The 23,691-nt window shown below is 33.6% G+C and overlaps 1 long non-coding RNA gene across 2 annotated transcripts in view; it reads left to right on the forward strand.

Moving 5' to 3' along the window:
• The window catches only part of LOC150092855 (uncharacterized), a 647,058-nt gene that overhangs the window by 503,605 nt on the left and 119,762 nt on the right, over positions 1 to 23,691 (forward strand). Inside the window, exon 5 of one of the 2 annotated variants that reach the window (XR_016550493.1) lies at positions 12,674 to 12,762. The exons of the other annotated variant lie outside the window; for it this stretch is intronic. This is a non-coding gene — a long non-coding RNA (uncharacterized LOC150092855). The remainder of the gene's footprint in view (positions 1 to 12,673; positions 12,763 to 23,691) is intronic. 2 annotated transcript variants of the gene reach the window in all.

Below are 23,691 nucleotides of genomic sequence, written 5' to 3' on the forward strand. Positions count from 1 at the left end.
GATTCTGCTTTCCAACTCGTTTCGGGTTCAAATTCTGAAAGAGAGAAACAGCAGTTCTTCTGGAAGGTCTGCAGGCTTCAAATTTTGTTCATGTTTGCTTTCTAGAGCAGGACATTCAGATTTAAATAACTTTATCCAGCGTAAGGTATAATGAGTTTACGAACGATCGTTGGTAGGATGCACATGCAAAGAAAAATAATATAATTTTTTTTTTGGGGGGAGGGGTGCGGGAGATGTGAAATAGGCATACTTTGTTAATGAAGTATATGGAAATATTCCTATCATGCAAAATGTTTTTTTTTTTCTGCTGCTGCTGTTTTTATATTTTATTTTATTTTTATTTTTCTTTAATATCCACGAAGTCATACTCTATGTCTAAAATAGTTGGATAATTTACCTCATCAAAGAAATAAGAAATAATCAAAAACTTGCTTATAAGGAAGCAATTCATCTGCTGTCATTCTTCTGGATGAAAGCTCCTTAAGTTCTTTTACGATGTTTTTTTGTTTCTGCCAGGACAAGTGCCTCATTTTTATTTAAAATTTTGCTTAAACCGTGTAGTGTAGTCACTGATAGTTATACTGTAACTACCCATTGCGAAAGGCCTCCCAGAAACTCGTATTTTCCTTTGCAAAACAGGCAAACCATAGGAGAATGCATCCCACTTGCCAGCCTGGTTGACCAAGTGGTTGGAGCCTTCGCTATTTACCCAACAGGTTGCAGGTACGAATCCCGCTGTGGGCATGGTGTTTGCGAGCGATTATTCTTAAGGAGCGGATGAAATTCATCTCCTCGTGGGAGGCCACCACCAGGCTTACCGAATGCCTGAAATGGCTTGAAAGAATTTCCATGTTTGGTGTCTAGAGTAGGGTTCCGGATTATGTAAAATATTAAAAAAAGAAAGAAAGAAAATACCCTTAGCTCACTCATGGTACACTAATGTACTATAGGTTTATAATTTCATGGGCGAGAGTCATAAAAAAATAACAGTATGTTAATTCTAATCAACCCAGCGCAGTCTAAAGTTACTGCATGTCATGCATTGTAAGTGTCCATATCCGCAGTGATGCAGATATAATATTGTGTACAAGTAATTATATTTTATGGTTTAAAGAAAAGCTGAATATATTCAGAGAAAATAATATGATCTTAAATGAATATAGATCTCATTATTAGGGAAATATTTTCTTGTTCTCAATTTAAGTACGACACACTTTTAGTGTCTTGACTGTCCGAGTGGTTAGCGTCTCTGCTCTCCATTAGGCTGTAGATTCGAGTTAGTGTAAAAACACCACCTTACTTATTGGCGGCCAGAGGTGCTAGAAAATTCACCGCCTTTGGTTTCTGGATCAGGATTTGATGGCTGAATTATCAGCCATCGAACTTTAGTTTACCTCCAGTACCAAAATATACAAATAAGTTTATAACCCTTCATAGGCGCGATTCTCATAAAACCAGTTAAACTCCATAAGACTCCTTTTTCATTTAACTTCTAACTTTAAAACATTTTAGTAATCAGTTCTTTTTGAGTTAATAGTAGAATATTAATCTTTCAACAGACAATAGTTTTATAGATTTTCTTTTAGACCTTCGATATAACACTCTAATGATAAAATATGAAAATAAAAAAAATATACGCAAGAAATTATATAAACGTATAATGAAAATAAGTACGAGTACATATCGAAATCAATTAACCGGTGTATTAATACTTAGTGATTTACCAACTCTGTAAGTTGTAATAATAATCTTGTTGTGCATTTATAACAAATCAACCTGAATTTGAATTTTTCAACACGTTTGAACTGGACATCTAATTTAGTAGTCTTCATTAGACGCTCATAGATCGTAAAGTACCCCTCTTTGTTATTCTGATAAATTTTCTTTTAGATCAATATATTATATGCTGTTTTTCCATACCACAAAAACAACCTTTTATTCTTCCTTTTGTTCTTTATCAGTTATTCTTAGGCAGAACATAATTGCCACATTTACCCATCGTCCTTAATTAAACAGCACCAGGATTTGCCATCAGGTTATTCGTATAATCTCTCCATAATAAATATTCATTCTTTTAATAAAATAAAAGCTACTGTGATGAAAGGTAGCCCTTAATAATTTTTTCAAAGCATCATTCTTCTTCGTGGCATTTTTTCTTTTACATATTTACTGCTACGCATCCTGCCTGCTTACACTGTGACCAAGAAAGTTCCATTTTTCTTGACCGTCACCTCCGTCATTTCGGACTATTTATCTCTTCCTTCGTTTTCGAGCAACACTCAATTTCAAACCACCTGTTTAGGCGTCTCCTGTTTCCATCAGTTTCACAAGGAGCTGTCCCTGTACTCACTGTAAGCGGGGCTCAACGGTGATATCAATCGATCTTCTCGCTTCTTCAACGTCCACGGAGAGCCTTACAACCACTTTGTCTCTACACTTTACCATATAAAAGAATACATTTTTACCTAGGAACGAAAATCATTTTCATCCGCTTCTTCTCGATGTGCTTCGCCGGTTTTGTGTCTCTGTGCAGCTGTTTCTTCGAGACGATGATAAAACGAGGAAATACAAATGCAATTTTGGGACAGTAGATTGCACGCAAGAGAGAGGTGTTTAATATTTCCCAGGCAATGGATTGAAACGTTTCCTGTGTGTGTGTGTAGAAGAGATTTTTATACAAATAACATCAAGAAATTGAACATTATCATAAAATACATTTTTTCCCTTATATTATCTGCAAGAAATTTAGCAAGGTGTTTATATTTTGTTTCTATCCCCGTTTTAATAATTGCTGTCTTGAGACACTGCCGATTTTTTTTTCTTTCTATTTTTCCCACCTTTTTTTTTTTTCACCTCTTCGACTGAACATTATATGATTGGCACGAGAGTCATGAGAAATATAAACGAAATTCCCAGTTGGTTCACAAAAATTTTGTTTCTTTCAGCCGAAAATAGGAAAGCAATGTGCTCCTACATAAAACATTAAAATGGTATTGATCATTCTCAGAGACGGTGAATTTTGTATCAACCACATTACCATTTTATGTAAATAATATATTCTTCAGCTGCGAATGCATCACTTTTTATATTTTAGCTTCTGTACTTCTGCTATTAATTTTTATAATATTATAACGGTGGCTGCATTTACTTCAGTCACTGGTGAATTTCTAAACAGAAGTCATGCATAAATTAAATTATCTAGTTATTACGATGTTTGTGGTCTTAACGACCCTCAGTAGATTATTTCTGCTTCTCTATTCCTCGTATCTACTGTATGCCATTCAATTAATAAAAATAAACTGAAAGTTTTCTAACTTTTCAAATAGAACATTTCATGCACGAAGTGCTCATTTGAGTTTTATTCAACCAGGAGGAAAGTCCTTAACTGTGTGTCTAAAGATGGGAGGGGAGGGTGGAATAAATAGATGAGTTGAATAAAACATTCACGAAATTAAAATACTACATAGTAGATAGTCTCATAGCGGAATATACCTTTATAATTTCATGATGATTCACAGATAGAATGCATGATAAATATTATCATGCATTTCTATTTAAATTTTTAAATAATTGTTAAGATAAAGGAATTAGCCAATATTAGGCCTGAATTCTTGCCTGCACATATTTGACGCCACATTCCACTTTTTCTATTTGTTGTTCATTTACTAATTCCTACAAATTCTCGTTGGTGGTGCAAAATATCATCTGCTACTTGCTGTTAGGGCTGAACAGGAAGTTAGGCAAGGGGTAACCAATAATCTGTAGAATCAATTTTGGCCTAAACAAATATTTGGAGAGAAATTAAAAAAAAAAAAAAAAAAAACAGAACCGGGATATTTTACAGTATGAAAGGGATTCCTTGCACGATTCATTACCGAAAACAAGCGCTTTCTTTACTTTAATACGACTTATAGGAATCGATGTGGTAACTTTAGCGAAGATGATCGCCATGAAAAATGACTTTTCGCAGAATTTTTAATAGATTTAGTAATAGAACTACTAATCGATGTTTCTTGTCTAATGCCGACAGACAAGGGAATTTGAACCTACCTGTTATCCAATGCACTGTTGAGAATAGGGAGGTTCAAATCCTCTTGTCTGTCAGTTTTTATGAATATAATAATCTAAACTTTCAACACCATGTAATGGTCACATCTTTAAATAGTTATTTGAAATGCGGTTTATTCCTTCCTCAACCTTATTTTTATCCATAGAAAAATTTCAAGTTCATGAAATGTTTCTGAACTTGAAATTCTAGCAATATGAAAATAAATGCAAAAGTAAATTAAAGATTAAGTGAAGCAATCCTTGGAAAGGGGATAAAGGAAATTATGTTTGTCACATTTATCTTAATAATGGTGTTGTTTGAATCTTCGTTTCTTTCCAGTGTACTTAATGATGAGCAGGTGCATTTTCATTAAATAGTTTAAATTTAAAAAATAGTAATAGATTTTGCTTGAAATATCGCTTATAGTATTCAGTGAAAAAAAGGAAATATTGTAGATTCAAAACAGGGTTTGTCTTGATATTCCGTAATTAGTTCCAACGCACAAGGAAACACAGTGTTGTGCTTACCAATTGTGTATCTTCATTAAGTCGATTTATCTATCTGTTTTCGAGAGAAAATACTGTCACCTAATATAGGCTAACTCACCTTTGATTAAAAAATTCTTCTTAAAGATTGTTTGCTTCCTGAAAGCAACTGGAACTGAGGTATTCGTATTTCCAGCGGAAGGAGAAGTGGTCGTTGTCCTCGCGACTGCGTTAGAAACTAGACGAAAATAACAACCCTTCATAAATTATAGCCATTAATATGACCTCATAGCATTAATTGTTTCTGCTATAATTCTGACACTTCTTCATTGGACCGATTTTGAGGCTAGAATTAACTGGAAGTGGAAACTCACACAAACACACTTATTAACCCAGAAGTTCCAAGTAGAAACAAGTTTTCAACATGCATGTTTAACAGATACCCAACTTAATTTGAAGCTGCAGTTTTGTGCTTCGTTATCGATTCATCAATGGCTATTTTATCCCTATATGTGACGAAATAATTTCGTTGAGATGGATTTGACGTAATGTTTGTAGGTATCTCTGCATTATCATATGCCATCAGTATAGAAAAAGACTTTCGAGAAGTGGACATATCGTAATAGAGAGTGATTGATAATATTCCAATAAAATAATGAAAACATTCAATATACTTGTTATTTAAAATTAAAAATGTCGATAATATTTAACACTAAGTTAAATTTTAAATTACTTTTAAATTTTTTACTTAAAAAAAAAATCAGCTAACGCCTTTTTTTATTCCCGTATACGGGAAGTAGGCGAGGCCATTTAGCCCTGTCTAACTTTTGGAGACTGAGTGGGCAGTTCAATCTCCACCGGTACCAATCAGAGATAGATGGCCCAAGGCTATCACTAATTAAGCGGTCCACAGTGAAGAGAGACGGCTCAAATGTGCCGCCATCTCGTGGTCCCTAACAGAATATATTTAATATCTGAAATAATGTGGGTTCTACGGTCGATTTTCTTGAGTTTACGGGACGAAAAACTCGAGTTTCCGGGAGGAAAAACCCGCTTGCCCGCGCCAGAGATCGACTAACTCGGGAACCGATTGAAAAAAGGCTTAGAAAAATTTCCTCTAGTCGTCGACTAGACTCGAAACCAAGTCTTCCTTCGTGCGGCCAAGCGCCGTGGTATGCAAACGCCACATCCACTGAGCCACACAGGCTCTTTTTTTTTTTTTTTTTAAATTAGAAATTATTCAACCGCTGTCATTTATTGATCAAGTATTGCTACGACTTACTTTTATTAATTAAAGTTTTTTTATCACATTCTTAAGGAAGAATTCACGATGTTTCGTTTGCGAACGATTTTAATAACTGATTGAAGACAATTCTATTTCCATTTGTTAGACCTGCTCATTCGCTGGTTCGACAAAATCATGCGACATTCTTAATGACAATTTGAGGTAAACGTTCGTGATTAATGTGATTAAACAAGAAAGACTTTTCTCAAACCGTTTCTGTGGTTTATTCGCTTGAAAAGATCTCTTTTCGTACTTGGGTTAACTCAATCTTTTCGTTGTTCACGAGATGGTCGTATATGGACGGCGATTGCTCCGATGGCGTTCTTGAAGTTCGTCATTATTCACGGTATTATAAATATCCAGTGGTTAAATATTCTCTTGACTCGGATAATTTGTAATAATTCATCCATCATGCAATGTGTTGTTTTACTACTAAAAAAATAAAAAATAAATAAAAATTAAAAAAAATATATAAATATATATATATATATGGGTGATATATTTCAACCTACAAAAATTTAAAGAGCGTTGAAAAAGAGGATGTGTTTTTCAACCCACAGCCTGTGGGTTCGAGTCGTCGTCTGACTTCAATGTTTCTGTGTCTTTTGACAGCGTTCTTTAAATTGCATCGGTGGAAAACCACTAATATTTAGACTCTAGAAATTTGTGGTTTGTATAACACCTAGCCTACAACAGTACTAAGGCGTGTAGGTTTACAACTTTTCATAGATAGAATCCATATAAAAGTTAAAGAACAATTGTGTATATTGTGAACGCAATTGTAAATATCTTTGATTTTCTTTCTTGACTACTTGTATAGTAACTATAACACTTTTTTGAAGGTTAGTCAAGTGAGTTTTAATTTATCGTCCTACATGTTTCACCGATTTTAGCTATCGGCATCTTCAGGGAATGCAATTGACAGTTCTAATTCATACAAAATTAGTATTGTGCGAGACAATGCACGTGTCTCGGGAACATCATTTATTTGTTGCGAGACGTAATATAATTGGCGTGAAAGTTCATTTCTTTGATGTTTAGTGATCTGATTAAAGCTTTCCAAATTTTCAGTAGGATTAGACCTTGATTCTTATTTAGGTTTCCTGTTGAACGGGCGACCATAGCAGCCTTCTTGAAGGTTCTGGAATGGTAATTCTCTTCTATATAAGGCATATGACTCTTATCCCACTCAATGAGATGGTTGGTAGAGGCAAAGTGGCAAGAAAGGCCTGAAATATCTTGTCTGTTGTTTCTGACATATTCTATGTGTTCCTTCTGTCTCGTTTCGAAGCTTCTAGAGGTCTGACCAACGTAACTAACACCACAAGAGCAAGGTATATTATATACTCCAGAGTACTTGTAGAATGGATGAGGGTCTTTCGGTGATCTAAAAATTTCCGAATAGTATTGACCGGCTTGAATGCTACTCTAATATTGTGTAGTTTTAGAAGGATGGCCACTTTTTTCGAAATGCTGCTGACAAATGGAATAGTTATAGTACTGATGTATTGGCAATTCCTTAAATGGTTATCCAAAAAGACTCTGCAACAAGATTCTCTTTTCGGATATACCACAAAGACAACGTGATAACACCCAACACATCAGTACTATAACTATTCCATTTGTCAGCAGCATTTCCAAAAAATTGGCTATCCTTCTAAAACCACATAATATTAGAGTAGAATTCAAGCCGGTCAATACTATTCGGAAATTTTTAGATCACCGAAAGACCCTCATCCATTCGACAAGTACTCTGGAGTATATAATATACCTTGCTCTTGTGGTGTTAGTTACGTTGGTCCGACCTCTAGAAGCTTCGAAACGAGACAGAAGGAACACATAGAATATGTCAGAAACAACAGACAAGACATTTCAAGCCTTTCTTGCCACTTTGCCTCTACCAACCATCTCATTGAGTGGGATAAGAGTCATATGCCTTATATAGAAGAGAATTACCATTCCAGAACCTTCCAGAAGGCTGCTACGGTCGCCCGTTCAACAGGAAACCTAAATAAGAATCAAGGTCTAACCCCACCGAAATTTGGAAAGCTTTAATCAGATCACTAAACATCAAAGAAATGAACTTTCACGCCAATTACATTATGTCTCGCAACAAATAAATGATGTTCCCGAGACACTTGCATTGTCTCGCACAATACTAATTTTGTATGAATTAGAACTGTCGTTAAAACCTAGTCTGTTACCTTCATATAGCTTACCAATTGTATACCCTGAAGATGCCGATAGCAAAAATCGGCGAAACATGTAGGACAATAAATTAAAACCCACTTGACTAACATTCAAAAAAAAGTGTTATAGTTATTGTAAATATCTTTGTTTCTCATGAAAAACTGTTATTTTTTTTTACCACTTAATTCAAATCTGCACTTTGATTTCCTTCTCACTGCAAACCTATTATTTCTCCACTACAACCATTAGCTAAACTCAATATCAGAAGAGGGATACACTTTAGAGAAAAATAATTAAATTCAAAAACCAGAGTATAGCCCAAATTGTTCTATAAAAAATAAAGTTCTTTTTTTATTTTAAGAGTCACAATAGATTCCAGTTTTCTTTTAAAATCTGTACTTAATATGTTATTAAAAAGAAGTCTAACACAGAACTTGATATAAGCCTAGATTTCGATAAGGAGGAAGGCGGGACTGAGCATGTGGCTGTTTCGTATTCGTCCTCTTCTCTTGTTATGTTTCTGTGTACAAATCACCTTATTGTTTTTAAGATTAAGAAACAGAGTCGGTTTCATGGCTATCCTTAATATGATCTTTTAAGTCATAAACAATATTCATAACAATTTGGATTTGTAAAAGCAAACACAATTTATTTACAACAAAGATATGCTACCAGACTCTCGAATGTGGATCACGAAGAATCATTTATTATTTCATACACCGTTCTACTGATATCAGTATAATGAGACTGCTTCCAATGGCAATACCAGCGCTGGGGAAGACAACACACTGACTGTTCAGAATAAAGACCATTTCGCCTTGTTTTCACTAGACGGAACAACGATTCGAATTCATAGGTTTATTTCAGAAACTCAGGATAACTTCTCTGATCAATGGAAATGAATGGAAATTGTACCTAGAAGATTGTACCTGAAGTTGCTTTCTACTGCTAAAGCAAGATATTTGGGAATTAATTATTTTCAGTATTAAAGAAAGAGCTCTCTGAAGGTATTCTGCAATATCTAATCAGAAACGATACGTTTTTGTAAATTTTCTTACTACTTAATAGTATATTTAAATTAATGTTCATATATATATTTATTTATTTATTTATTTATCTTGAATACACCTTGTTTTGCCAACTTAGTATAAAATAGTAGGCTAATTATTATCTTTCTATTAATAAATTTTAGTGTGATGTTGAAACATTTTAGGCTGTTTACGTGATATGAGAATATTACATTCATCGTTAATGCCTTGCATCATACCCGGTCTAATGGGTATGTGGCGGTCTAATGTAGTTTCCACTATTTTCCCATCTCTTCCTGTCAATTGCCACATGACTCAATTCTGGCAACCCTTCACCACTCCTTTCTGGGTCGTTCTATTGTGTTTACATCGTTCATTCTACCAAACGTCGGTTTCTATCTTTTTACCATCATCTATCTTGCAGATAGGCCCAGATAGTGCGAGGATAGAATCTCCGTAGTCAGCCAGGAACGATAACGCCCTTTGGTTGGCTATACCCGGATTCGAAACTCGTCTTGAAGAGGAAGAACCGTTAAAAAAAGGCTTAACAAATGGTCATTCAGTAAAACTGGTTTGCACTTTGCAAGGCTAAGAAAACTAATCAGAGAATACATACAATTGGTATACATTGTAGAAAGAATTGAACCTCTGTCATAGCATTAATTATGTTATTTGAAGCCAAGTTAGTCGTGACAGGCTATGAAGACAAGATTCCTCTACCTATCATGATGTTTAAAGTTTAAAACTACAGAAGCAGTTTTAAACTGTTTCATTCAAATAACTCGCCAAAATTTCTAAAATTTTTAGGAAAAAGTTTTTTTTTTGTATTACTTGTAATGAAAAATATAATTAATAAACAAGTAAGTATATCGACATATCCTTCTTCACGACTTCAAAAATTGTTTCATCCTCTTAATGTTATTTGTGCTTTTCGGAAAAATAAAAGTTGCATTTTAGAAATATTTTAGAATTTTTGAAGGATCAGCTGATCCTTCAAAAATTGAATTTAGTTTGTACCGCGTACCTCATATGTAACTAAATTCATGAAGATGAATTTAGTTACATATGAGGTACGAGGCAAAACCTAATGAACTGAAGCGCTGTTAGTGACATTTCTACAAAAAAAAGAGAGTTTAATTTCTATGTAAAGATCTATGCCAAATTAATCGTAAAAATGCAAATTAAGAACAGCATTTTTTTTATCATTTTCAAACATTTATGAAGTAACAAGTTAACAACTAGGCACCAAAACGAATAACTTAATGCGGGCAAAATGCCAAGACTAATGGACTTCGCTGCATGTCTAATGGAAGAGACAGAATTTCATGAAAGAAACGTCTTAAATATTAAAAGGTTCCCAGGGGACATTCTTCATTGCCGGCCTAACGACTACAACTGACTGGGTTTTAGTAGTAAGACTTGAACGTCATGTGAATAATGTCTTTTTTTAATGCATAGAGCGAATTACTCTGAATACAATATTTTTTTTTTGCATGCACTTTTTCTTGTCAAACAGCAAGCAGAAATATAATACGAGTGTTAATGTTTTTATGGTTTAAGTTGGTTACGTCTTAATTAATCGATTCGCGTAATATTCTGTTATCTGTTTTTCTATTATATTAAAACTTAATTGGAATTCTTTTTATTCTGAGTATTTTAGGAGAACCCAGTATATCTTTCATTATATTCTGAATTTTTGGAAGTATTTTGAAAAGCGATTTAATTATATAATAGAGAAGCATACCCTTTTCATAGTTATAAGTTAACTTAAGTATATTTTGTCCTCTTATTTTGTGACCCAGTCATTTCTCTACGTTTCTTTAGATTTAAGTTTCACGTTCACGTTTCGGACTGTTCTTTTCTTTGCATTACAAATACATCGTTTTAATAACCTAGTCAGGAAACTTAACTTGAATTTTGTGAGACACTTTCCATTATTTCATAAAGGTCTTTATGTTGCTTCTACACTACCAATTACTAGTAGTGGTATGTAAAGACCGTGTGACTCAAATTACCAGATTTTTTGACCCATATGGTCAATAATTTTTTTTTTTTATCTCTCCTAGAGGTTTTTTCCTCTCAAAGTTTGCTGAAGCCAACACACACACACTCCCTCCCTCTCTCTCTCTCTCTCTCTCTCTCTCTCTCTCTCTTTCTCTCTCTCTCTTTATAACTGACTCATATGCCTTGCAAGAAAATACGAGTTTCCGAAGTTTTCGCTAATCAGTCTTTTTACTCAATTACTCTTTGTTCTAACGAACTCCCCGATTACACAGATCAAAGGACTATCACTACTAGTCGCAACATTCCATGGATTAGAAAACCTTCTAAAGATTTCTTGCCAAATATATATACATTTGTGAGACGTGTAATCTTCTAGTGGAGTTGATGAGATACGCTATACAATACAATTAACTATTTAAAACCTGAATTGAAACAGGAACGTTATGGGACATAGCGCTACTACTACCAAAGAAATTTCCATATAATTAAGCGCTAGACTAACAGTTGTTAAACAACAATTAATTTATTATGATAGTAAAGACGAGTCCAATTACATAAAACAAGCTGTCTATTATTAAAAAATGGTCACGTTAAGTGTATGATTTATTTAACTCATTTCCCGAATTTAATGAAACTAATGTTTTCAGTTTTATTTGAACTAGAAATATTTTTCAATATGATAATAATAATAAACTTAATTGAAGCACTGAATAGGTTAATTGAATTCTACAAGTTTGGTAAACATGGTAATAGTTATGTATTTAAATAATTAGTAAATAGTTATGTATTTGGTGCTACATACTTTGTAAACTTTAGAATTCTTCTGGTATTGAAATAATATATTTAACTTCACATACGCGTAAACGATTTAAATCGTCTACCGTTTATCTTTTGTCTCTAATTTTCATAGACCAGCTCCTCTGCAGCGGAGTTTGCAAAGATGCCGCGACATTTGCTCTTTGGTTGAAAAGACTTTGGTTCGAAATACCCTTCTGCAAGGGCATTTCAACTGAAGATGAGTTAGATGGTCTTATGTGATGACAGGAGTTTTCCATCCGCAGTTCCGACCAACCATTAATGCAAAAGAGGCGCATTCCGCTATTCTTCGTTTAATGACAAGTCGAATGTTGTATACGTAAATGCATGAGTGAATGCACGTGCATTGCATTATCTAACTGCAAGGTACGATCCATGTACTAATTAAAATACTTGCAAATCTTATGTTTCAAGTATTATTAGCACTAGTTGCGTTGCCATTGTGACTGGAAAACTTTATATTTTAATTTCCTTTCAATATCGCAAAGAAACTCAATGAATGTCGACATCTTCAGAAAGTGTATACTCGATGTTAATATAATCTACCATAAAGTAGGAACCAGCTTAAACCGACCGATATTAATATCGAAATATCTAAAACAATCAAAGTGAATAGGGTCCACTAGGGTACATACATAGAACTTACCATTCGCAGGTCTAATGAAAGATGTGAAGCGATATCATTCTATGGTATGTGAAATATCTTAAAGATATATTGGCATGAAGGCATGAAATACATTTAAGATACAGAATTCTAAATAAAGAAAAACTACTTTACAAAGAAGGCCTTATTACTAATAATAGGTTTCCTTTTTAGGATAGATTCTAAGATTGTTGTAAATACATAATCCACAGTCCGTATTCTAATAAGGGTGGAGATATCTGAATATTATCAATGTTGAGAAGGTAAGTGTTTTTGCAAGGAATAAAAATGAATTTTAATGCCCTACATTGTCAAGCCACTCCCACTACAGTATGACCTGGGTGTCAGCATTTTAAAAAGTTAGGAATGGACATTTTTACATGCAACTTGAAACCATATATTTCACCGATATACAACATTAAAAACTCTATAATCAAAATTACACTGCACGAAATAATTTTCAGGAAATATATGACAAGCTGTTTTCCATTTTGACATTTGATCCGCTACTATATGGCACACACACGTATACAGAGCCAATAAACATTAACATATGCAATAAATGTTTCAATTCAAGTAGGTAAAGTAAATATATATTGAATCTTAAATAATGAACCGATTTAAAATGATTATAAAGCACTGGCAATTAATAAAAAGGAATCTTTATTAATATACGAAAGATTAAATAAAGGTTAGCACGATCAACGTATTGTGCATGGTATATATTTGGCATGTGCAGGTGACCCTGCTTCGATCGTTGAACAAATCATTTATTTATTGATTATTATATCATGCTCTGTATGCCGATAGATCATTTAGTCCCTTAACCCTGGTTTGTTGGACATGTTGCATACTTCGCATTTAATATAAAGGTCAAATAAATACTGGAAACTGCTGACTGTCAGTGAATTTCATAGCCTACGGAATAACACTCGAATATTAAATACTATAAGATTTGAAGTGAAGTTAAATATCCAGGTAAATATTGCGACAGCAAACAGAGAACCTGTAATAATGCTTATGAGTTATAAGAGAAAACTGAATGAAGCTTTCGCTGTCACAGTTGCAAATCACGTGCCAACAGATGCTTTCGCAATGAAACATTGAAAGTGTCATTCATTGATTTATTAAGAAATATACTCTTACTAAATCCAACTGCAATACCATAACATTTAGAATAACATAAATAAAAATGAATCATCGATGGACGTGCATCACAGCATTAGATAGGGGGTAGTTGCGTCGGCCATACATTGTAGTAGTATTTCAGTTATTACTACTACTCGATCATGAATAATGGATTCAACATGAAATTCAGTACCATTTAAGACATTTTATTATACAACGTGTGAAAATTTCGCAGAGTTTCTGCAGAACTATTAAAAGAATCACACGTGCCATTGAGGAGATATTAACGTGAAATCCTATCAAAACGTGAACATAAGATTATTTCAACTGAAAGTGAGTTAATCGATCTCATAGGGAAATAATGGGGCACCCTTACCCTAAAAACAGAAAAAAAAAACCCCTGCAAACTTGACGCTGACAGAAGGATCAATGGTAATGAGTATTATGGCGGTTCCAAGACATATGGAGATTATTTTGAAGTAAACAGTCTCCGTTCCAAATGAAATTGTCATTCACATGGATAATCAGATCGAAATGACCTTTCTTTCAAGAAAGGTCATTTCGATCTTTCTTGAAAGAAAGATTGAAATGAAGAAATGTTTCAGTACGTTGCTATCATTAGAAATTTGTCACCATCGTTATAGAGTAATGCAGTCAATCTTTTGATGTGTATCAAAAGCGACATGCTAAATTAAGAACTTCACTCGGTGAAGACAATATGAATCTTAGAACAGTGCTTTGAAGTTAGCTGGCCAAGAATTTTGATTTCGTCCTTATGTTGCTATTAATTTAATGATTCTATGATTTTAACTTTAAAATATTTTTTTTAAAGAATTTGATTGAAAAATGGAGCTTTGACTTTGCCAGAATAAGATCATTTTAAATACAAACGAGTCTTCTTCGAAGATATCGCTTTAGCTAAACCTGTTGTAATGTCTTCGCTACATTTCTATGAAAGCGAATCGACCTGGATTATCTATGCGCTATGAATCAAGATTTTCTTCGAAGAGAATTTTGGACACCTATTCTATTTGTAACAATAAATAAATAATATATTCGTGAGAACATAGGAATTTAGTATTATTCAATAATGTCTATATGATGATGAATGTGCTAATTAGTAAATTTGCAGAATGCAAACATCAAATGAACAGATTATTTAATTCTATTTTTTTTTCAGAAAAAAAAGTCTCAAAGATGTTATTCTTTATTGTAATTTAGGTAAAAGCCGAGAATGTTTGGACATGAATTACGTCATCCTTTATTTCCATAGAAAGTAAAACCATACCTAAAGATAATATTGCATTTTTATCATGCAATTGCAAGAATAGTAGTTAATACAACGTTACACTTTTCATTCATCTTATTTACTCTTGTTTCAAGTAAAAGTTACATTATTTACAATTATAACTGCATTTGCTCCGTTGAGAACCGTTTTGGTACTGCATTCCCATCACAGATTAATGCAATTATATTAATTTCGTTTAGTCTTTGGTGCCATCTTAATCTCATCCTACTGATGCTTCAGACTGACGATATCTGCAGAATGATTTACTGCATCTGTCACCAATAAGTCGTTCAATCTTATCCCATGGATGTTGGGGTGGGTTGAGCATGACATTTAAATACGATAATGTTACTTTGATGCTTTTCTTCTAGTCTCGAAGAATGTTCACGTATTCAAACATTGCTCTACGGGTCTCAACTGAAGGCGTGTTAGATCAACAGGATCTAACACGAACTTTACATGCTACAGTCTCTTGCAGCGGTTTTAACCGTATGATAGATTGATTTGGATTTGTTGGACCTAGCGACCTTTTGTTTTCCCCATTACGTAAGAATCAAGCGTAGGTGTTTCTGTACTCATATTCATAGCTATTACTTTTAGCCGACAAGTAGAATTCGATGAGGTCTTTTGCTGTTGCGCTTCATCCACGACAATATCTAATTATAACTGTATTTGCTCCTTTGAGATGCAGCAATGTTGTGCTGCATTCCCATCTCAGACTGGAATGGATGACCTTGAATAATCTTGAAAAAAAAAAAATTCGCTAAAGTAGTACTGGAGTATCTAAATATTTTCAACTTACTACTAATTGTTTGCCATATGTAAGAAATATCAATATTTGGGATGAATTAATAAATAAATCAGGTTAGGTTTTCTAGATCAATAGTGCAAATTGAGATTAACCAATTAAAAATATCTTCAAGAACATGCCTAAGAAATCTTTTCTTTTACAATGACGGATGATCTTAATTAAGAAGCAAAACTTTTCCCTGTTGGTGTTTTGTATACTGAAAAGTCCAGCACAGAAAGTGCTATGAATTAGCCATGAAAGCAAGTGGAAAATGCTACATAAAAGCACAGGAATTTCTTCTATTCTTTTGATTAATACGGCTCAGTTGTTGCGCCTCAACATTTGTTAGCAGAATAAAATTAAATCCTTTCTCTGCTGAGCATTTTATCTTCTTCACGGAGACAGCAAAACTATGCGCAGTATAAATTACTGCTCCTAGACTCCTAATTACTCTGGCGATCCGGTAATTAAAGGTAGAAGAGACGCGACAACAAGAATGACAAAGGTAAAACAGAAAACGATCCAGCCAAAATCCCTTTCGCCTATCGAATAGGTTTTGCTTTCTTGTATTCAGTAAAGACATTGAGCTGATTTTCATTAGCATTCTATGTTTTTCTTATGTTGTATACCAGTTTTTGCCATTTATCCAGCAAGAAGCTTTAGACATTTGTAATATAGGAAAATATTTTGTTTTTTTTTATAGCGGCAGTAAAAGACATATTTAAAAAAAAAATAGAGGGTAAGATGTAGGACGTTTCATTTTTAATGCTACAGTGTAATAATGTTTTACCTTTCCTTCAAAGTCAGCAATGGTTATTTCATTTTAATTCATTTTAATGTTAGAATGTATTTTTTTACTTCCGCATTAGCGAGCGACCTCCAGTTTATCTTGATCTGGAATGCAAATGTGCAGAAAGATTCAGTATTTCTACAAAGTAAGAAGATAAAATCTCCAAACAGAGTTGGAACTTTATAAAATTACACTCAGAAAATAACTAATGAAAGTGTGGTGAAAAAGATCGTAGTTTAAGAATTTACTGATCCGTAATCTAGCAAAAGAGCATATAATGATTAGCTTACCATGGCTAATATTTTTGTTACTTTTCCTCCTTAAAATCTGTGTTCCCAAGAAAAAATTTTTAAGGAAAAAGCTCTGTCAAGGTTTTGCATTGTGTTGTGTCAACTGTTTATGACATTTGTTTCATTGGAAACCGAGTTATAGCGCCAAGAGTGACAGTGTGTTTTGACGAACGGTCGGAAAATGAGCTTCAAACAGAGCTGCGATTGACTTTTGTGTTAAACTTGGTAGGAGTTTTACCGAAACGCATCAAATGCTTCAAAAAGCATACGGTGATCAATGCGTATTACGTACTCAAGTTTACGAGTGATTTTAATAGATTTCAAAGTGATCGTGAGACGCTTGAGGACGACGAAAAGCCGAGCCGTCCAAAAACTGGACTGAGCGAAGTTAACATCCAAAAACTGCGTGATCGTGATTTCATCAAAGAAAACCCGAAATCGTCCGTGAGATTGATTGAAGATGGATTGGGGATTCCAAAATCAACTGTGCACAACATTTTGACCGAGAGTTTGGGCCTTCGTAAATTGAATTCGCGATTTGCACCATCTCATCGTTCGAACATTGTGAGACAGTTTTAGAGCAAAAGCCAAGTTTGCGTGTTTGGTCACTCGCCGTATTCACCTGATTTAACATCCTGTGACTTCTTTCTCTCCCCACCGACTTCACTTGCCGATGAAAGAAAAGCGACACGACACCATTGAAAACGTTCAAGCGGCAGTAACCACGACCCTCAACAGTATCCCAAAAACGGATATAAAAAACTCTTTTAACGAATTAATTGACCGTGCTAAACGCTGTATCGAAGCTCAGGGAGGTATATGGATTGAAATAAATGATTTGAATAATTCTAAATGACCTGTGTTTTATTTTCTATCAAAAGTTCGGTTTCTTTTTTTGGAAGAGGGTGTACAGTCTATTAGAGTTTGAATCCTCTTTTAGAAATGACTTTATAAATGTAAGGAAATGATTTATGAACAGTCTTATAAAACCATTACTTTCGTTTGTAAAAATGTTAGGAATGATCCAACAGCATTCTTGAATCGACATCAAAACTGTATCAGAACCATTGAACATGGAACCGGTTTTAGTTTGTATACCTAAAGACGTATATTGGCACATTTAATAGAATATTCCATTTAATTAAATTTTCACTTCATATAATAATTTATTTATAACCGATTTTAAAATTATTCGAAGTTGGAAATTCTCTATGGACGATTAAAATTTTTTATCTTCATAAGAATTGTTGTTTGTGTCACAAATTTCTGTTACTCAGAGCACTGTCAAAGCGTACTGTTTTGATTAAAAAAAAAAAAAAAAAAAAAAAAACGAATGTAACCAAAGATATGGTTTATGAACTAATAACCTTTTGGAATGCATTAATAGCGTATAGTGAATACAACCAACTTATAAAAATGTGATTTTTCTGTTATCATCGTATGGTTTAATTCAAAATCTTTATAGTAAAAAGAAATAAGTCAGATTTTATCCGTCTGATAAAAATTGAAGTCATGCAGACTTATTTAAAGTTAGAAAATCATTTTTACGAAGTGTTACGTTGTTTGTTTTATTACAGAGGATTGCTGAGTAGATCCATTTATGCAAAAATGAAATATACTTTAATGTTTATATATGGTTGTATACCTTTACACAGCTACTGTCATTTTTAGCATATGGAAAGCAAGAGAAGATGTTTAAATTGCATTCACTCTGATATTTTGAAGATATCGACCCAAAGTAAGTGCATATCTTCCAGATGTGCTCCTCTTACTCAGATATGAAACTCGACCACGTCATAACCATAAGGCAACTCAGAGAATGAAAAGAGGATGAATGCATGATGAATAGATACAGTTTGTCTACGCCATATGATAGACAATTTTATACTGCGCATGCCCATCACTTACGTTTTAAAGATACCAAAATAAAGGCTTTGGATTTCTTGTTGAGGTGAAAATGGCAATTTGTAAATTTAAAACGTAATTCAAAATAAAGTGAAGATTTAAAAAAAATGTAGAAATAGCTAAACGCATATTAAACATCTGTTGCACTTTTTCTGACAAAGTGAACTGATGTTTAATAAGGTGAGAAAACATCACTAAGCCAAGATACAAAAAGTAAAGTTAAAAAAAAATAAATACGAGCTAGCATACTTTAATTCACTCCATAGAAATCCATTTTCATATGTTTTCATAAATAAATTCGCACAAGTTTCATATTTTTTCTTAGTAGTTACGTATTTAATCACAGTTATAATCTAGGGTATTAGAATTTAGAACAAATGTAAGAGTTATTAGCGAAAAGAGTAAAAAAAAAAACATGCCTCAGTACTTGTTTGTTACTTATCTGCCTTAAAAGGCTGTTGTATACTGTATTCAAAAACATTATTGTACATAAGAGTGTATTCTTAATTATCCTGGTAATCAGTAAGGGATTACTCTAGTCGTAGATTCCACAGTAACAACTAGAAAATTTAATCCTTGCACGCAAGAGAAAAAAGGAAGCACTTGTTTCACAGCATATTTAAATAGAGTGCAATTAATGTTCAGAAGTTATTACAGTTGAAGTGTTTTATCATCGGAGGAAAAAGAAAATAGAACGAGGGAACCTTCTACGCGTGAAACACTTCATAACTGAACTTTTTGAGTGCGTCTATTCTTTCATTAAAACTTTAGTTGATAAATTATCATTATAAAGTAGACAAATACACACGTTTAAATATCTTTTTTAATAACCAGGTAGTGTTCTGTGTTTGCAGTTGAGTTGTACAAACCTAACATGAATCTTAACAAATTTTTCGAATAAATCCACACACTCAACCTTGTTGTGGCATAGAAATTTTAGTCTTATCGTATTGTAGCACACGTTAAGTGCCTTGGTGGCACAACATAAAGCCCGCATGCTGTTTTAATTACACTCTTTAACGATTCATAACAAAGTCTAAACAGTAAATATTCTTAGCACATCGAGAAATTAATGCTGTCCAAGAAAGTAATATTTCTACTACCCTTCGTACTGTTATTCAAACTTGAAGTTCATTTGTTCTAATTCAGGTGCATATTAGCAATAAAGCTGTGGTCACTTAGCGGTGGTCCAGCGAGAGATGTTCAGTTCTTTGACTTCTCAATATCATAACCAACTATTGTACATAATTGTTGTTCAAGAGTAACAAAGGCTTGCGCACCAGACTGAATTGGAATCCAGTTCTGAACCAATGTTAATCAAAAAAGAATTAGGTAAAATTTAGTAACATTTCAGTTAAATTCAACACCAATATTTTGTTTTTCAAATAATTAAATTTCCCATTTTATAAATTTATGATTCCGAGACGGAAACATTATCATTTGCTGAAGATAATGTGCAATCTTCGGGCGTAGAAACTAACCAACTCCTTAACGGTTAAAGTAGTGGTATCTTTGAGCTAATTCATCAATGTCAGTCAAAGCTGTTGAAGAATCCGAAAGACACAACAGGTAATTTTGGTAGTGCTAATGAGTTGTTTGTCCGATAAAATTCCCTCGAGATCATGTGGAGCAAATTAATGATGAAGGATAGGATGGCATTTTCAAATAACAATTACAGAGTTACTCAGAATAATCGTGAAACTTCAGTGAAATATTACTATTTAAGTTCTACTTTAACGGTTAGTGAAGTTGGATAATGTTCCTTCACTTTTAAGGAAGAATACAACTTAGGGCAAGAGGAATGTGAACTCTCTAATTCATTTGAACCAAACATTTTTCAATTATTATAAACAGCGTATATTGAGTAAATTAGCATAAAACACTCAAGATTAATTAACGATAACGAGAAAAATATTTAAGGAAATTCTCTTTCACACTGTTCTCACATATGGAAACGTTCTTCCAACATTTTCTTGGAATTTTGACAGGAACACGACGTTGTGCTAATTCGATAAACATAAAGTTGTCTAAACTGATACGTTTTCTTTCTTTTTTCCACTCATTTCGTCAATATGTTTTTTTTAATAATTATTTTGGTGTTTCGATTTAGAGTTACGAAATGTCTGATTCTAACATTTCTGATTTTAATTGTTTTTCCCTCCTTATATTTATGCTAGGATAATATTTAATTATGATTATGCACATCCGCAGGGCAACATCTATAGTAATCGTACACTAGAATAATGTAAATCAATATATTTTCTAAAAATGTGCTCAAGTTGCTTTGTAATAACAACACAGGCTAATAAAGGAGATCGGAGATCAACGTAAAATGACTCCACCTGTGATATGGCACATTATTGTTAGTTGCTCACAGTTTACAGCATTAAATCGAACTGCATGCACGCATGTAGAATTTACATGAGTTACGTTGTATGTAAATAGTGCAAAATAGGCAAAACCACCTTCCGCTGACGAAGTAAAGGAATACAGAAAGTGGATGCTCGTAGTATGAGAGCAACGTCTTCTAATGAAAGATGATGTTGCCAAAGTTTGTATTACAATTCAACTGGGAGCGTTGGAATAATATTTCGGATGACGATGCCAGTTACTCTTGTACGTATGGGATTCCAGAGCAGAGGCCCACAAGATATCCTCTCATCAGCGAAGTTCAAGGTCAAAAGCGGGTGTTGTAGACAGGTTGTGTTCTTGCTACACCAAGCTATTCATGTGTACAAATAATACGATTTGATTACTTCCCGAGTTGGGACAGGCGTTTTTACGATACGAAATTCTTTGCAGTTCAGAATTAGACTCTTTTATAAACCAACAAACGATATACGAGACTTACTGGAAGCTAGTACAAGATCGCCTGCGGTCTGCCATTTCACTGAGCCCACTTAGCAAGAAACTAGGTTGAAGGGATGCACATTTTATTCAAAACCTAGTTATAAAAAGGCAGTGAATGTGAACTTTCGTTCTCATTCATGCCTTTCGATGAAGCCTTTTATGTTATTTTCTTCTATAATAATAATATATAAGGTGATTATTGTAAGAGTTTGTGCTCACATTATTATTTTACAAAAATATATTGGGCTTTCAGTAGGTTGTTGAATATACTATATTTATTATTGAAGTCATCGCTTACTTCAGAAGTATAAATAATACTACAATAAATTTCGTTAACTCGCTCATCGGGCGGGTCCATGCTGGAAACTCCAAATCTATCAGTTCAGCTGTACAATTTTTAAAAATAAATTCATCAAGCACATCTGAAAAACATAATTTAGAATTTAGCTGTTATTTTTATAAAATTTCTCTAACTCAGTGTTTTGCTGATGAACTATTAACTATTCAAATTCTTAAACAAAATCGCTTAAGTTTTTGATGCATTTGGACACCGAAGCCTATATTTAAGCCATGACTTTTTGTTATATGGAATATAGTTATGTTTTTTTATATTTTCATCGTGAATTACCGATAAAGTAATTCATCAAGCACATCTGAAACATTTTAGCCTTTTTTTAAATTATTATTATTATTCCCAACAGTTGCCCTTCCATCTTTCGTCAGATTTGACAAAAATCAATGTTTCTGTATAGTTCACTATTATATCTTATTGTTTGAAATTTTAGGATGTTTCATTTGGTTACGAAGTAAATTATATTTGACAAGAAATTATATTCTTCTTTAATTCTTTATCGAAGTGTGAAAGTTTGCGCGTGAAGTATCTTCATGACTAGGCTACTCGTATACAGAGGCTGTTAACTTCACATCAATTGCCTCAGTTCGATAATGCAATGCATATCGGAGTGGTCACTGCATAGACCAGTTTCGACGTTTACACGATACCTGTTAAGGTGCGGGCAGCTCCTTTCTCCAAAAAATCTGAGTAATTTACAAGATCACCCTAAATCTCACTGAGTGACCTAAAATTTTGGAATCACTACTAAACTCATCATTACTTACTTGAATCACTCCAGGATAGGAAATTCAATGGCAACTCGACAAAGTGACAGCAAAAACCAGCTACCGATCAGAACCGCTCTGCTTCCTACGAAAAAAGCAAGCCCAAAGCAGAATTATTATTGTCCAAAACCTCGGACCATTCCTCAGATCACACAAGCAATGAGCGACCCGAATGATTATATAACTCATTACTCAGCAGGGATTCCAACCAATGACAGGCTCACCCTACCTGAGCAGAACCGCTCTCACCGAGTGATCCTTTGGGGTCAACTCATCCCAACTCATCACTTCGACCTGGATGACTGCAGGTAAGGAAAGTTAGCAGTAGCTCTACTCAGCAAAAAAAATTATAAATATATAGACCAGTTATGAAGATAGTTCACTCGCATACTTTGCTTACACTTGCTCGTGAACTATCTTCATAACTAGGCTGTATATTTATAACTGAGTAAAGGATAAAACAAGAATATAATTTCTTAGCAAATATAATTTATTTCAAGTTTCTAGTAAGCGAAGATAAAATTTTTATGAAAAGCATGACGAAAATATTATCATATAACCAAATTAAAGATGTCTACGTATGATGCAAAACTAATTCCAATAAAGAATTCTGAAGAGAATCCAGTTGCACACATACGCTTGATTTCGCTTTAAACAAACTCATCTCAAGAAGAGATGAGTTTGTTTAAAGCGAATTCAGTTCGCAGTTTTTCGGCTCAGTACAGAGAATATCAGGACTGTTTCGATTGAATTCGAGGTATAGTATAGCGGGTAAAGCATACATAAATAAACGCTTCACAAATATTGAATGAAGTCTGGAGAATTTCAATGTGTTATTCATGACTTCAGCTCAGCAGGATTTTATGTTTCAACCTAGCGCATCTAGTTGAGTCACTAAAAGAAAAGTCTTTCCCATTCTATCGAATAGCGAAAATTTAATATTATTTCAAGATATGAATAGTTTAGTATAAAGGTAATAAAAGTATACTTAAAGCCACAATTTTTAAATTGTAATGCATCGATTGTCGTCAT

Source organism: Typopeltis vanoorti, chromosome 25 (genome assembly GCF_054136105.1).
Source record: "Typopeltis vanoorti isolate ZY-2024b chromosome 25, IOZ_Tvanoo_1.0, whole genome shotgun sequence".
NCBI classification, from domain to species: Eukaryota; Metazoa; Arthropoda; class Arachnida; order Uropygi; family Thelyphonidae; genus Typopeltis; species Typopeltis vanoorti.